We start from the raw sequence: 15,455 nt of genomic DNA, 5'->3' as shown, positions 1-15,455 counted from the left end.
TTTAGAGAACCATTATAGCACTGGCATACCTTAGATACTTGCTGCACCACCAGAAGAGAATCTTCAAAGGCTTCAACACGCTTCACGCCCATGGATTGCAAGAATTCCAAGCCAAATAGAAGAGCCTCATATTCAATTTGGTTATTTGTGCACTCTTCTTCCAATCGGTTTGAAAATTCAAAAACAGCACCATTCGGAGAAATAAGAACAGCACCAATCCCTTGACCATCATCACAAACCGATCCATCAAAGTACAACTTCCATGGTGTGCAAGTAATATAGCCGACTTCTAAATCATGCTTGTCATTAATCCGATGCTCAACAATAAAATCCGCTACAATTTGGCCTATCATAGATTTTAAAGGTTCACAAGCATAATCATATTCAACCAAAGCATAAGCACACTTGCCGATTCTACCACTCAAAATCGGTTTTTGTAACATATGTTGGATCACATCGGTTTGACATACTACTATGCAAGTACTAGATAGTAGATAATGCCTTAATTTGGTACAAGTATAATAAAGAGACAAACAAAACTTCTCAATAAATGTATACCTCGTCTCAGCATCAATAAGTCGTCGGCTTAAATATGTAATGATATACTCCTTCCCTTCGGTTTCTTGAGTCAAAACAGCCATAATAACCTTGTCTTCAGCAGCCACATAAAGTCTGAAAGGTACTCCTCTCCTAGGTGCTTTGAGTACGGGTGGCGAAAATAAATAAATCTTGATCTTCTCAAACGCTTCTTGCTGTTTTGCCCCCCAAGTAAATTCGATTTCATCTTTTAATCGAAGAATAGGAGTAAAAGCATCGATCTTCCCAGACAAGTTAGATATAAACCTTCTCAAGAAATTTACCTTGCCCAAGAACTTCTGTAAATCCTTCTTGCATGTAGGGGCTTCAACCTTCCTCATGGCTTCAATTCTTTTAGGATCAACCTCTATTCCCTTCTCATGAATAATGAAGCCAAGAAACTTTCCAGCCGATACGCCAAAAACACATTTGAGTGGATTCATCTTCAAACCATATCGGCGCATCCTCTCAAGAGTAAGTCTCAAATCGGCTAAATGACGATCCAAACCGGCCGATTAATGACAATATCATCAATATACACCTCCAAGATGACACCAAGCAAATCATGGATGATTAAATTCATAGCTCTTTGATAAGTAGCATCCGCATTTTTCAAACCAAAAGTCATAACAACCCACTCAAACAAGCCGACAAATCCTGGACATCTAAAGGCCGTTTTAGATATATCTTCTTCGGCCATGAATATTTGATTGTAACCGGCGTTACCATCAAGAAAACTAATGACACGATATCCGGAAGCCTCATTGATCAACATATCGGCTATAGGCATAGGATATTCATCCTTAGGAGTAGCTTTATTAAGATCTCTAAAATCAATGCACACTCTAATTTTCCCCGAATCCTTTTTCTCAACGGGCACAATATTAGAGATCCAATCAGCATAACGACAAGACCGAATAAATCCAGCATCAAGTAAACAATTAATTTCAGTTTTAATTCGGTCATAAATAATGGGATTGAAACGCCTAACCGGTTGTTTATAAGGTCTAAAACCGGCTTTAATCGGTAAACGATGCTCAACAAAATCATGACTTAAACCGGGCATTTCATGATACTCCCAAGCAAAGCAATTAACATATTCCTTCAATAAATTAACCAAATTGGCTTTATATTCAGCCAATAAATTTTTGTTTACAAAGGTCGGCCTAGATATAGTTCCATCACCAATGTCTACCTTTTCTAAAGGATCGGCCGATGCAAACCCTTGGCCCAGCTTGTCTAGATCATCAGAATCTTCAATGGCTTCACACATATCGTTCGTACGCGCCCGATACTAATCTAGCCTCTGTTGTAACCACTCTGTGTTGGACCGGTCTGACCGGTCGGCTCTGTGCACCGAACGGGACTAGACCGGACGCTTCTGGAGCTTCTGTTGTACTCATCTGATTTACATTAAATGAATTAGCCGATTATCCATCGGCTTTAGTACAGCAGAAACAAAACCATCCTTAGTGCAACTAATCAAATCATAATCGGATAGATCCACGCCCGATAAACACTTGACGTTGTCGTGTGCACTAATAGAATCTGAATCGGCTAAAGCAACAAAGGATGAAGTGTCCCCATGGACAATCTCAACCTCATCACCGATCCACTGAACAAGAAACTGATGCAAGAAAGAAGGAATGCACTGATTTGCATGAATCCAATCCCTCCCAAGAATCAAATTGTAGTTACCTTGAACCTCCGAGACGAAGAAAGCCGTAGCAAGCGTCTTGCTCCCAGTGGTGAGATCCATGGAAGCATCTCCCTTGGTGCTAAGGGGCTCGCTCCCTCCAACACCACTGACTGTCATGTTTGTCTTGATCAAGTCCTCGTCTTGGGAACCGAGCTTCTTGTACAGCGAGTAGGGCATAAGAGTTACAATGGCCCCACCATCCACTAGCATGCGAGTCACTAGCTTCCCATTGATGTGTCCCCTCAGGTAAAGAGCCTTCAGATGGTTGTCCTTCTCGCTTGCTTCTGGAACACAGCTTCACGGGGCCCAAACTGAAGATGAGCCAAATTGTCTTCCGGAACCATGAAGTAATCCGAAGACAAGTGCACCATATTAATCTCCAAGTTGGTGCGCTCCGGAGACGCTTCATAATCCACCAATTCCTCGTCTTCTGCTGTCAGAGGAACTGTTGGGGCTTTGTCTACAGAAGGAACCGAAACGGGCGGTGCCGATTCGGCTGCTGGCTCTACAGTAGGCTCTATCGGTCTGACCGGTCTATCTGACCGGTCTGACCGGTTGGCTGCGGCTGTCTGACCGGTCTGGCTGGCTGATCAGCTGTCTTGACTTTCCAAACCTTGCTCTGAGGGAACATGGGCCTGTATCTGTTGAAATCCTCATCCCTCATCTTCTCTTTCTCCTGCTCCTTTTCTTTGTTGCGAAGGCGCTGCAATTTCCTCTTCTGTGTATAAGTTAAACCTGAAGGGCACCACCTAGGCTGATGGTACTTGTCCGCTGCGCTCTTGCTGCTATCGGCCTCATGATCATTAGCTATGACCAGCTTTTGTGAAGGAACATCAGCCGATTCTTCAATATCCATCGGCTTTTTGCCCGTGTCTTTTATGTGCACTTTGATTTCACCGATTTGAATAACATCAGGTTTAGACTTCTCTGGATCAGCAACAGGCTTCTACCCCTTGACGCAATACTCAAACCTTGGAATAGGAGCCTGGCCCGGCCTCTGGTGAGACCAGTCTGACCTGTCCATGGTGACCGGTCTAACCGGTGCATCCTGCAGCACTGGACCAGATTGGCGTGGCCCCAATCGGTCATGCACGGGTACTCTAGAGCTTTCTCCTTGATAATGTGGAGGATAAGGCATCGGAAAGCACTACATCCATATCCCCCCATGCTCCCATGCCGGATTTGTCGCATTTGAAGCCGGAGGCACCCATGGCATGGTAGCACACATCTGGGGAGGATACAATGTGACAACATCACCCCTGCGCCTGCTGGATTCCCTCCTTGGGGACACTAGACGGTCTTGACGCGGTGGTGATCGCGGTCTCTTTTTTAGTGGCCGATTGTTATGAACGGCCTTTGTGTACTTGTTCAATAACTGGTTGAAGGTGGGCTTCTGATTAGCAGTTCTTCCCTGCACCTTCACCTCGTTGGTCTTCCAAGTACCCACTTCCGGACGCTTTGGCTTGAAAGTCCGGGGACGGTCACCAGAGTGGTCTGACCGGTTGGAGGAACCGGTCTGACCAGTCGGACCGGTCTAACCAGTCGGAGATACCGGTCTGACCGGTCGTGCTTGATCAGTAGACCGATTTTCTGGTGGAGTGCTTCCTTGCCCCCCGAGTCTAGGATTTCTGACTATGATCTTTAGAGTATACTTGCAGTCATCAGTCTTCTCCTTGATGACTTCCCAGGCAAGGATTTTGTCACTTGTACCCATAGGTCTTGGATCACCGATGATAACATTCTTCCCCTTAGCTCTTTCGGCTTGTTCCGGTCGAATGAGCACTTTTGGATTGTTCAATTCCAGCGTATGAATAGGGAAAGGAGCTTTGTCAATTTGCATCTCAGAAAGTACCAATAGTTCTTCATTAATGTCTGATTGTACCTGTCGATGGAAAACATTACAATCATTAGTAGCATGAGATGTAGAGTTATGCCACTTACAATATGCATGTCGTTTGAGCTCATCGGGAGATGGAATAGCATGTGACAATCGGATGTTACCGTTTTTAAGTAATTCATCAAAAATCCGATCACATTTAGAAACATCAAAAGTAAATTTCAGCTCCTCTTGCGATTCTTTTGAATCGGCTTGAGAGACGGAACTGAACCGGGTTTGGCCTTTGATGGCCAAACAAATTCAGCAGCGTATATCTCCTTGCTATCATCGTCCAAACTATCTAAATCATGATCAAGAATATGCGTGTTGGACCGATGAGGCTTGAAGGTATCTTTGGCATTTTTAAGTTTAAACTCTAAACCCATGACTTTGACTTGCAAGAAATTCACGGTATGATATTCAAAGCCCTCGAGTTTCTCTTTCAAATAAGAACGTAAACCATTAAATGCCAAATCCGCCAAATCTTTTTCAGAAATCATCAAACTAAAACACCGATTTTTAATTTCTTTAAATCTTTTAAAATAATCTGAAGAAGATTCATCACGTCCTTGCTTAATCGATGTTAAGTCCAACAATTTCGCTTCGGTCTCCCCGCTAAAGAAGTGATCATGAAACTTATGCTCCAACTGAGCCAAATTGCGAATAGAATTAGGAGCAAGCGAGGAAAACCAAGAGAAAGTTGTTCCAGTCAAAGATAAAAAAAATAAACGCACACGCAAAGCGTCATTGAAACCGGCTTCTCCCAACTGCAAGACATATTGACTAACGTGTTCCCAAGTCGTACGAGAATCATCACCATTAAATTTAGTAAACTCAGGAATACGCCAACTAGCAGGAAAAGGGGTAAAATCAAACTCGGCGGGATAAAGTTTTTGATACAAACGCATGGTACCAATATCCACCCCAAGCTTACTTTTAATCGCATTTGCCAGATCTTCTTTGAACTTAAGGAAATCGGCCTGATAGTGCTGACTGGTATAAAACTCAGAAAAATGGTGTGCATTAGAATTTCCTTGCGCCATCGGCTGTGAAGAAGTCGGGATCGGTCCTTGGTTAGGTCTAGATCCTCGTGGGCCTCCCGCTATAGTAGTAGTGCGAGATGGTGTATACAGTGACAACTCATTAGTTCAGCTAGGGGCAGCCAAACCTGGAATTGTCTCGAGAGGCGTCGGCGACGGTACTGGGTAACCGGCCTGACCGGTCTGATAACCGGTCTGACCGGTCGTACCGGTCTGACCGGTCTGTGGGACTGGTCCGGCAGGTGCAGTGTGCACGGTCGACGGTGGTGGGGTTTGCCCTGCGAACGAGTTCGGCGGCATACCATAGAGTGGTTCAGGTGTGAACTCAAGGGTAGCCGAACTCGGATCTGATGAGTTAGGATCTGACATGGGTTGTTTACCTTTAAGCGCATCAACATGACTACTCAATTTAATTAAAACGTCACCCGCAGCAGCTTGTGCAGCAATAATCTTTTGATCCATCATGGATGACATTCTATCAAACATATCAAAGGGAGAGAGGCTTACATTGGGGATCTCATCAATCTTATCCTTGCTAAGCTTGAGAGATGGCAGTACGAACTCCTCCACCCTCTTGACGAGGCCACCACGATCCTTCTTGAAGCCCTTCAAGAATTGTGCCTTGACGTGCTCCTCCACAAGAAGGTAGGCCTTGCGCTCCTCTTCGGTGAGCTCCTCCATTGTAGCCGTGATGATATTTTCCTTGTCGATCACTGAAGAGCCCATCTTCTTCAAGGAGTAGATTAGATCAGTTTTAAAATCAGATTAATCTTTCCCCAGCAGAGTCGCCAAAAAGTGTGTTGACACAGAATCGCGCCAAAACACTCGAATGCGCTAGAACGCGCAGGAGATCGTCAAAACGATCTGAACCAGCGATGCCCTGGCGGATCGGTCTGACCGGTGTGGAGCAGAGAACTGCGAAGACCTAGAAACGCGAGCTCGGGAGGGACCCCGTCGGAGCTTGCGCGGCTAGGGTTGCTCTGAGGTCGGCAGGCCACTCAGAACGTCTTCAAACGTCGTCGAGACGAAAGAAGAAAACAATCTAGGGTTGAAAAAGACTTGGGTTTGAGAGATAAAAAGTAATGCGATATTTTGATTGATTCGATTGGGAATACCTCAATCGGCGTTAAGCTTTATATTTATATGCCGGGGAAGTCGTACCCCTCTCCAAGTCGGTTTATACAAGAATTTCCAAAGTAAAACGAAGCCTACTCGGATTATAACTGGACAGACCGGTCAGCCTCTGAACTGCCAGAATTGGTTGTCAACACTCGTACAGTGGTTTAGTCCTTCATGATTAATACATGGCCCATCTGTCTCTCTCACAAAATTTTTTGGTTCTTGTGTCGAAGCTGTCTGTAAGCTTACAGCCCACTTCCCCCTCTCTCATCTCCTCTCTCTCCTCCACATCATCATTTAGCATGTTTACAGCCTGCTATAATAATTACTCTGAACGAAGCAATGATGTCATATCAGTGCTAGTGACGTCACGCCCCCATGGCCACCGGGAGTGCCGAATGGCCAACCAGCAGTTCAGCTCCCACTCTACACCGGGAGAAACAAGGCTGCTTGTCTAATGTCTCCAAGGAAGGACATCTAATGGTACACACCAGATATACTCATCAATCAACAGGTGTCTAAATATCCTCAAAATAATGTTCATCCTTCGTTTGCAGCGCCCAACTAAGAACAAATTAAACGGACTTGCATTGTATTGCACTAGGGGCGGACATCCTATATATATATATATATATATATATATATATATATATATATATATATATATATATATATATATATATATATGTGTGACAATAGCTAGGTGTGATTTTTGTGCCGAAATTATTCGGAAGCAAGCCGCGGCGAAAATGGAGTGCAGCCCCGCGGCCGTCGCCTACCTCAGCGCCGTCTGGATCACCCCCGCGGCCTGGGCCGTCCACAACCTTCTCGCCGCGTCGCCGGCAGCGGCACCAGCCAACGTCGCGTTCCACGTCCTTGTGGTGCTGGCCGCCGCCGCCAGCCGGCTGCTGCTGGTGATGTGCCGGCCTTCCCTGCCCGTGGACGGCACTGGTGGCGCCGCGGCCGGCGGTTGGCGTCCTCGCCTCGCCGCCGCAGACCGCGGGGCGAGCAGCGTGTGGGCGGCGGACCCCGCCGCCGCCGGGGACTTTCTGCCACGCGAGCACGGCGGCGACGACGGCGCGGTGCAGTGCGTGGTGTGCCGCGTGTGCCTCGGCGAGGTGGGGGACGCGGAGAGGGTGAAGTGGATGCCAGCGTGCCGGCATCTGTTCCACCAGCAGTGCATCAACGCGTGGCTGCACGGACACTCGACGTGCCCAGTCTGCCGCCGCGGCGGGAACCGGTCAGTTACCGGTCCGGTTCCGATTTGGGCCGGTACCAAACCGGCATAAATTCAAAATTTAAATTTAAATTAAAAAATGAAAAATTTCTAAAAAAATTCCAGTTCCGGTTTGGGCCGATACCAAACCGGCCCAAATTCAAAATTTAAATTTAAATTCAAAAAAATAAAAAATTCTCAAAAAATTTCTAAAAATATTTCAAGGTGCGACGAATCTAATGGTGTCAAAGTTTCTTAAAAATTCGTTCATTTAGTATAGTTTGCGGGGATTTGAAGTTAAATAAAAAAATGTGCATACAAAAGTATACAAATACAATGTAAAAGTAGTACAAAAGAGGATTAGAGGGTTCATTTAAACTAAAATATGTTATACAAACATTTATTTAGTATACTTTGCGGCCGGTTACCAGTCAAACCGGCCGGTTACCAGTCAAACCAGCCGGTATACCGGTCTAACCGGCCGGTATACCGGTACGAACCGGTTGAACTGCGCCATTTAAATTCAAATTTAAATTCCACCGGTTCCGACCGGTAACCGGCCAAACCGGACCGGTATATCGGTAACCGGCCAAACCGGACCGGTATACCGATACCGGAGCCTGGCGGTTACCGGAGACCGGTCGGAAATTAAAACCCTGGTCCGGCCAGATGGTGCGGGTTGACGACCTTGTGAACTCAGCGATGACATTCTGAACTGTACTTGTTTGTACATGGCCTCGATCGACATACCCTTTTTTTTCCTGAACGATGTGATTCCTTTGAGAAATGCAATGGAAGGGCACATTTGTCGCTGCTGCCGAGTCAACCGCCTGCTATCTGGAGTTCAATCATTTACAGTCACTCGGTCATATAGATTTCCAAATGGGCCAAGCCCGATGGGCGGCCCGAGGCACGGCCCTAAAAAGCATGGCTCTAGTCCGGCCCTAGGCACGATTGATCAGGCCGCGGGCTGCCCCGGCCCGATCGATTGTTAGTGCTTGAGCTGCCACCTCGGCCTATAGTGCCGGGCCGATGGTGGTCCCATAAAAATACCATATACTACAACTATTTACCAGCCCATGGCTCAATTAAACAGAAACCCTAGTCTGATCTCTCTCAATTCTTCTCCACTCCCTGGACTTCTCCCGACCCCTCCCCTTCATCCCGCGTAGCCGCCGCTGCGCCGCCCCTTCTTGCCGCCGCCGCCCCTCCCTGGCCACGTGCGGGTGAGGCAGAGCCGCGTCGGGCGCCGGCCCTCCCTGGACGTGCGCGGGTGAGGCGGAGCTGCGCTGGCCACCGCCGCCTTCTCGCTCCCTCCCTCCCTCCTTCAGGCGGTAGCGCGCGGCCTCGAGCTCCGCTGCGCCGAGCTCGACCGGATCTGCGGCGGCGACTCCTCCGCCCCTCCACCCTCCCTCCCTCTGCGGTGGCGGCTCCTCCGCCCCTCCATCCTCCCTCCTTGCGCGGTGGCGGCGGGGCGGGCCGGTGCGCAGCGGCGTGGCGGAGCTGCTCGGCGGCGGGGCTGGTCGGCTCTGACCTGCTCCGTCCATCGCCGCCAAACCGGGCCAGCCAAGCACGATGGGCCGGCCCGGCACGAAAAAGAGGCCTTAGTGCCAGGCCTGGGCCGTCAATTAGGCACGAGGCCCGGTACAGCCCGGCACGAAGAATCTATCGGGCCTGATAGTGCGGGGCTGCTTCGGGCCGGGCCACATCGGGCTAGGGCCGGGCGGCCCATTTGGAAATCTATACTCGGTCAGAGACTAGCTGTCCTTTTGTGTCCATGATCCATCCGTCCATCAAGTTGGGCAGTTGGCACATGATCCATTATTGGCCAGGTCTCTTTTTATCGGAGTTCTATTTGATACTGGAGTTGCAGAGCCACATGAATCCTGCAGTTTCCTACAGGCCATGGCGATGGGCGGCGCCGCCAAGATCGCAATCAGCAGCCCCCTGCAGATTCTCGCCTTGGTCCTGCAGCCATGCCTCGCTGCCGCCACGTCGGCGCACCCGTCGCGCCATCCGAGCACGCCGTCGTCGAGCCCGGCCGCCGCTCCTGACTACAGCCGCCGCTTCGCCGAAGTCACGCGGCAGGCACTGCCGGTCCCTGCTCGCCTCATCCGCCGAGGAGCTCAGCGTCGAGGCCGACCGTGCCGGCGCCCTGATCCGCCACCTGTCCTTCGCGGATGGCGACTGGAGCCAGGACGCCGGGCACGCTCCCGTTCCCGTTCCGTCGAGGCTACACCGGCGCCGGCGTCGGGAAGGTCGCCGGCCGGCCGGAACTGCCTCCCCTCGCGTCGTTCAGGGTCACGCAGGTTCAGTCCCAACGGCGAGGCGCCTTCAACGTGAGCGGGCTCCTTACCTTCACCGAGGTATGCGAACACGGGGTCGCCGAGTTCCGTGCTCCGTTCCATGGCGTGTACACCGAGACACGGTCGTCGCTGAGCGGCGGCGGCGGCGGAGAGAGGGTGCTGTGCATGGTCGGGAATTCTGCTCTCCCGTGGCGCAGAAGCAACATCACCGACTTGAGGAACCAGGCCAAGAATGGTGCCGGCGCCGGAGAGGCCAGTATTTTCGAGCAGCCGGCGGCCGCCGCCGCCAACGTGCTGCTCGTGCTACGGTACCCGAAGGTAGGTAGCCACGCTTACAACTCGCGCCGTGCGCGGCGAGATGACGAGCCTGAGCGCCGCGACCGACGGCGCCTACTTCGACACGGTCCGGCTGGTGTCCCGACTCGGCTCGTACTCCAAGTACCTGTTCACGACCCAAGAGGAGGAGCTCGACGCCGATGACGGCGATGTCGCCGCCGACGGGCACTTCTACAGAGGCGCCTCCTTCTGCGAAATCCTTGGCAGATTCACCTCCTACAAGGACTACGTCCTCCTGCCTGTCGTCCCAAACTGGAACTGCAGATCGACGGAAGACGAGCTCTGCGCCCGGGCCGGGCCGTTCGACGCCGGCGGCCGGGGCCGCGAGAATGGCGTTCACCCGTGCCGCCGTCACGGTGCAGGACCTCCGGTGCGAGCCGGCCTGCGCTGCGAACGGGGCGGCGGCGGCGAAAGTGTCGGCGGTGCTCCGGTTCGTAGCCCCGTGGGAGGACTAGGCCGCGGCGTCGAAGCGGACCGGCCTGGGCGGCGCGACGCTGTCGGCCGAGGGCGCTGGAACGCGTCCACCGGCCGGCTCCGCATGGCGGCGTGCCTCGGCTCTGGCGAGGACGCCTGCAGCTACCGTGTGACCCTGCACGTCCCCACGGCGTTCTCCATCACCCGCCGCAGCATCATCGTGGTGCGGATCAGCGCCACGGATGGCAGCCACCATCCGCTATCGTTCCAGCAGCGCGTGCCCCCGGGGCAGAACTGGCACCAGTTTGGCCGCTCCGGCGAGGCGGTGCCCATGGCGTACCACTACGCCAAGGTCGAACAGGCCGGCGAGCTTCTCCGGAGGAGGAAACCGTCCGGCCGATTCCGCAGCAACTTCCTAGCGAGGTTCCTGCTAAGCTATCCAAGTTTCGTTGATGATGATGCTGGTGATGACTTGGTGACCCTCGCCAACCTCGCTGCCGACATCGGTCATCTCCACTTCCAATATCCATGGCGAAGCTGCCGTTCGTGCCGGAATGGATAGAGGACCCGTTCAACATTGAACTCCAGATACTCTCTGTCGGCACCCTCGTCGGAAGCTACTCTCCTCCCCAATTTGAGGACGGATCTAGCACGCCGGCGGAACAAATTGATAGAGCCCATGGCAATGGCGGCATGGGGAAGCAGCATGTGATCAACGTGTCGGCCGAGTTCACGGCCATCAGGATGTACCTTGGGCCGGTTCCGGTGATGTCGGTGGAGGGCGTGTACGACCCTGAGGATGGGCGAATGTACCTGATCGGCTGCCGGAACGTCCATGCCCCATGGCGAGTCTTGGCGAGGAGCAGAGACCTTGAAGACGGGATGGACTGTTCCATCGAGGTGACCGTGCAGTACCCACCGACGGACATGCGGTGGCTGATCAACCCGGCGGCGAAGGTCTCCGTCGCCAGCACGAGGGAGGACGACGACCCACTGCGCTTCACCAGGACGGAGCTCCGATCGATGCCCGTCGTCCACCGCGACCAGCGGGGCGTGCTGACGGAGACCGAACTGGAGGACCTCCTGTGCATCGCCGTGCTGTCGGCCACCATCGTCGCCGCCGCCGGCCAGCTGTGCTATGTCAGCTCCCACACCGACGACGAGCGGACGAGCCGTACGTCTCGCTCGCCATGCTCGGCGTCCAGGCGCTCGGCTACGGCGCCACGCTTGTCGCGAACGCCAGGATGCTGCCGGCGTGGCCGAGGCACAGCTACAAGCTGTACGCCGACCATCTGGAGTGCTCCGTGCGGGCGCTCACCCTCGCCGCGCTCCTCCTCACGGCGTGGCTCGCCCACAAGGTGTGGTGGTCGATGGTCCAGGCGCGGGCGCGGGCGCCGCTCGAGCCTGGGCGCGTGCCGAGGGACGGCGCGGTGCTCGCATACAGCCTGGCCGTGTACCTGGGCGGCCTCGTCGCCGTCGCCGCCGTGCACTGGCTGAGGACTACGCCGCCGCCGAGGGGGGCCGGCGCGGAAGCCGGGACGATGCCGCCGCCGTCGAGCATGTACTCGTGGGCGACGTCGTGTAATGGCACGTCGGCGTGGTGAGGGAGTGGTTCTTGCTCCCGCAGGTCATCGGCAACGCCCTCTGGCGCGTCAACTGCAAGCCTCTGGCGGCGAGGTACTACGCCGGGGTCACCGCCGCGTGGCTGCTGCCGCATGTCTACGGATACCTCCGGCCACCTGTCGTTGGCATGTACCCCGGGGCTCTCTACTCGAAGGCTGGCGCCGTGGTTCCAGGCGTCGGAGTCGTGCTAGCTCTCCTAGTTTTTTGTGCAGCATCGCTGGAACTACAAAATTGTTGGGTGGGCGACGAGGACAAAGAGGAATAATAAGCTGCTGGAGCACGTCCACTAACAGCAAGTATATTGATGCAATAACAGGTTTCATAAACTGCTTCACCAAAATTGATAATGAAAATGTTGTTTCACCAAACAACCACTTCATAAGCTAAGAGCATATATCATGGAGTGGAGACTACAAAGTAATGGAACGATGGTGCTCTCACATTACTAGGAGTAGTCTATTATCTTCACATATAGCACTGCCTCGATTCAAAATTGTATGATGTATTTTGATCAAGCAAAATCTTCCAAAGTTTATAAAGTTCGATTTTATTTCATAATAAAAAGGGAAACGGACCATAGGAGTAGCTTCATTGCTTGTTTTTTTAGTATGTTGCAAGATATGTATGGCGTACTGTCGTATTGTCAAGATTAACCTCCGTTTGGATGTCGATATTAACACCTTGGTATTAAATTGGATGCAATACTAAATCAGACTAGCTTTATAAATGGATAGTAATGCCAAATCTATTATTTGGATGTAGTGAAATTGTTATAAAGAATTCAACTTGGAAGCCAATATCGATTCGTGTTTGGATGTGCCTATCATAAAATTGGAATCGACCCATCTTCCGCCCGTGTGCGGCGCCGCCGGCGCTGCTGACATCCCGGCGTGCCTGCACATGTTCCACCAGGAGTGCATCGACCTGTGGCTGGACATGCCCAGTCTGCCGGTGCAACGTCTTCGCACAGCTGCCGGACCAAGTAGTATGATGACGTTCTTCATCTTGCCAATTCTTTTAGCGGTCTAGACTCTAGACTCTAGAGCCATAAATTGGCCGTGTATGTACTTCTATATGGTGATTTGCCAAATGTACAAATGATTATTGTTTTTGTTATGGATAGGCACCCGTCGGGGGCTCGGGGCGATACGTTTCTTCCAAAGATTTGATACATTTCTTCTATATATTGAAATTTTCAATCTTATATTTTTTTAAAAATATTTTATTTGCATATTTATATTCCTAATACATGACAATGTTGCGTCAAGTAAAATAACGTGGTAATCATAAAATTTAGTTGTTCATGGACTTAAAGTTCAACGGTACATAAATATGAGCCGCCCACTGTGTTCATAAAATCTTTCTTTATTCACAAAAACAAAAATTTCAACGGTACATATGAGCCGGCCAGCTAATTACCTGATTACCTGACCTATTTCTAAGGTGGTATAATTTAGGTTGGTCTCCTCGAGAAAAGGAAAAATTGGATCATTTAACTGGGAGGTGTTAGGTAGGGATGAAGGCGGAATTGGCACGCGAGGGTGGGATGTGTGGTGTCGCAGAAGGCCACTATTGTGCTCTTGTTCATCTTTCTTGTTGAGGCAGCAGCAGCCCGCGGTTGAGCAGCCGGAGTTCTAGGTGGGAGGTTGCCGAGATCCTGTGGCCACCGGCAACCTTAGAAGAGGTGAGGGAGGGAAACTGGGGAGGGTGGGGAGCCCAGCGATGGAGGCAGGTTGCGATGGCGGCCCGGATGCTGTTGGCCGTCAACAATCTAGGATAACCGGTGGGCTATATTTGGGGAGGGGATGACAACACCACCAAAACGGTGGCCGGAGGGCTGGGTCCTGAGATTGGATCACAATCGCAGCTGCAACGAATAGTGGAAAGAGGAACACAAAAATCAACTCCGATCATTTCCTCGCTATCGAACGCCCCAGCCGAGTAAATCAGGCTTCGTGCCCTATGCTGTACCCCGTCGCTGCTGCTCTGCTTTTGCTGTTTTCGAGTGTTGATCAGAGTGAAGTATGTTGGATGTCTCCCAAACACCAAGTGTTTGTTTGGCTTTCCGCTAACAAAATTGTATCCCCAAAGCCATCCCCTTGTAAATGACAAGATCAGAATTCTCAATTCATCACTGTTTTGCAAGTTCTAACTGTTGCTTCCTATGTCCAGTACTTTTTTTTAAAAAAAAATCAATTTCGACATGAACGCTTGTGAGGCTATTACTGAATTCTTGGCAAAACCAGACAGGTTTCGACCGAGATCTCTCCGGCATCGACACCACGGAAATTCACTCTTCCTCAACCGTATCACTCCATCACTCAGAGCATGTTGCAAGGTAAGTGCCTAGCAATCTGAGCTAAGCAATCCCGGCCCAGGCCCAAGCCGAGCTGCCACCATGGCCTACAGCGTGATGATACTGGCTCTCATCAATACGGTGGGCGCCGGTGGCACCAGCTTCCTTGTCTACACACACGTCCGGGGCATGACGCATGAGGACGCCCTGCATTATCCAGTTGGGGTGGAATCGAGCCGAGCCTCGATTTTTTTCGAGCTTTCTTCGAAATCAATATATTCGTATTTATTAGTCTCCCGCGTTGTTTGATATGCAACTTCAAATCGAGCATAACGAGCCGAGCCGAGCCGAGCCGAGCCTGCCAAAATCGACTTTTGTTCCAAATCAACTAATCTTTATTTTTAAAAAAAACGAACGTAATCGGAGCAATTTTGAACCGAGCCAGCTTAACGAGCTTTTTTTTTTCCGGCCCTAATTATCCTCTCCGTCGTATGCCAACAACCACACCGTCTTCCATGCCTCGCTGTTCCCGAGGTCCGCGCTCCTGTGGTGCTTGCGCGGCGCCGGCTCGCAGCCCTGCCTGCGTGCAGGCGTGACGTGCCTGGTTTGCAGGTGCGACATCTTCGCGTCACTACCGGTCCAAGTAGTATGATGCTCGTTCTCTTGTCTGTTATCTCCTCTATTTACAACCAAGACTTAAGAAAAGGAAAAACTGATCTATAGATTGGTAAATGCGTAGCTTTAGTGAGCACAGTAGAACATAGTTGGATTTTCCTTGAGCCATGAAACTTAGGCAATTTTGTTAAATCCTGTACGAACTTTCAAAATGGAAGGTGCAATGATCGTCAAAACTGTAGCTTCTAAATCGAGCACGGACTGGACGAATTAGAGAATGCAAACGAATATATACCATAATTGTTAATGCAGCTGAATAAATCTTAAGGAGCAGCAGAG

The 15,455-nt window shown here is 51.1% G+C and overlaps 1 pseudogene; it reads left to right on the top strand.

The window, feature by feature from the left end:
* The first annotated feature begins 7,059 nt into the window (after positions 1–7,059).
* On the top strand, positions 7,060–12,562 carry LOC120653330 (annotated as a pseudogene).
* Positions 12,563–15,455: the final 2,893 nt, after the last annotated feature.

This window comes from Panicum virgatum, chromosome 1N, assembly GCF_016808335.1.
Source record: "Panicum virgatum strain AP13 chromosome 1N, P.virgatum_v5, whole genome shotgun sequence".
Taxonomy (NCBI): domain Eukaryota; kingdom Viridiplantae; phylum Streptophyta; class Magnoliopsida; order Poales; family Poaceae; genus Panicum; species Panicum virgatum.
The sequence above is the reverse complement of the archived record's forward strand: the minus strand, read 5'-3'. Positions and strand labels throughout refer to the sequence as shown.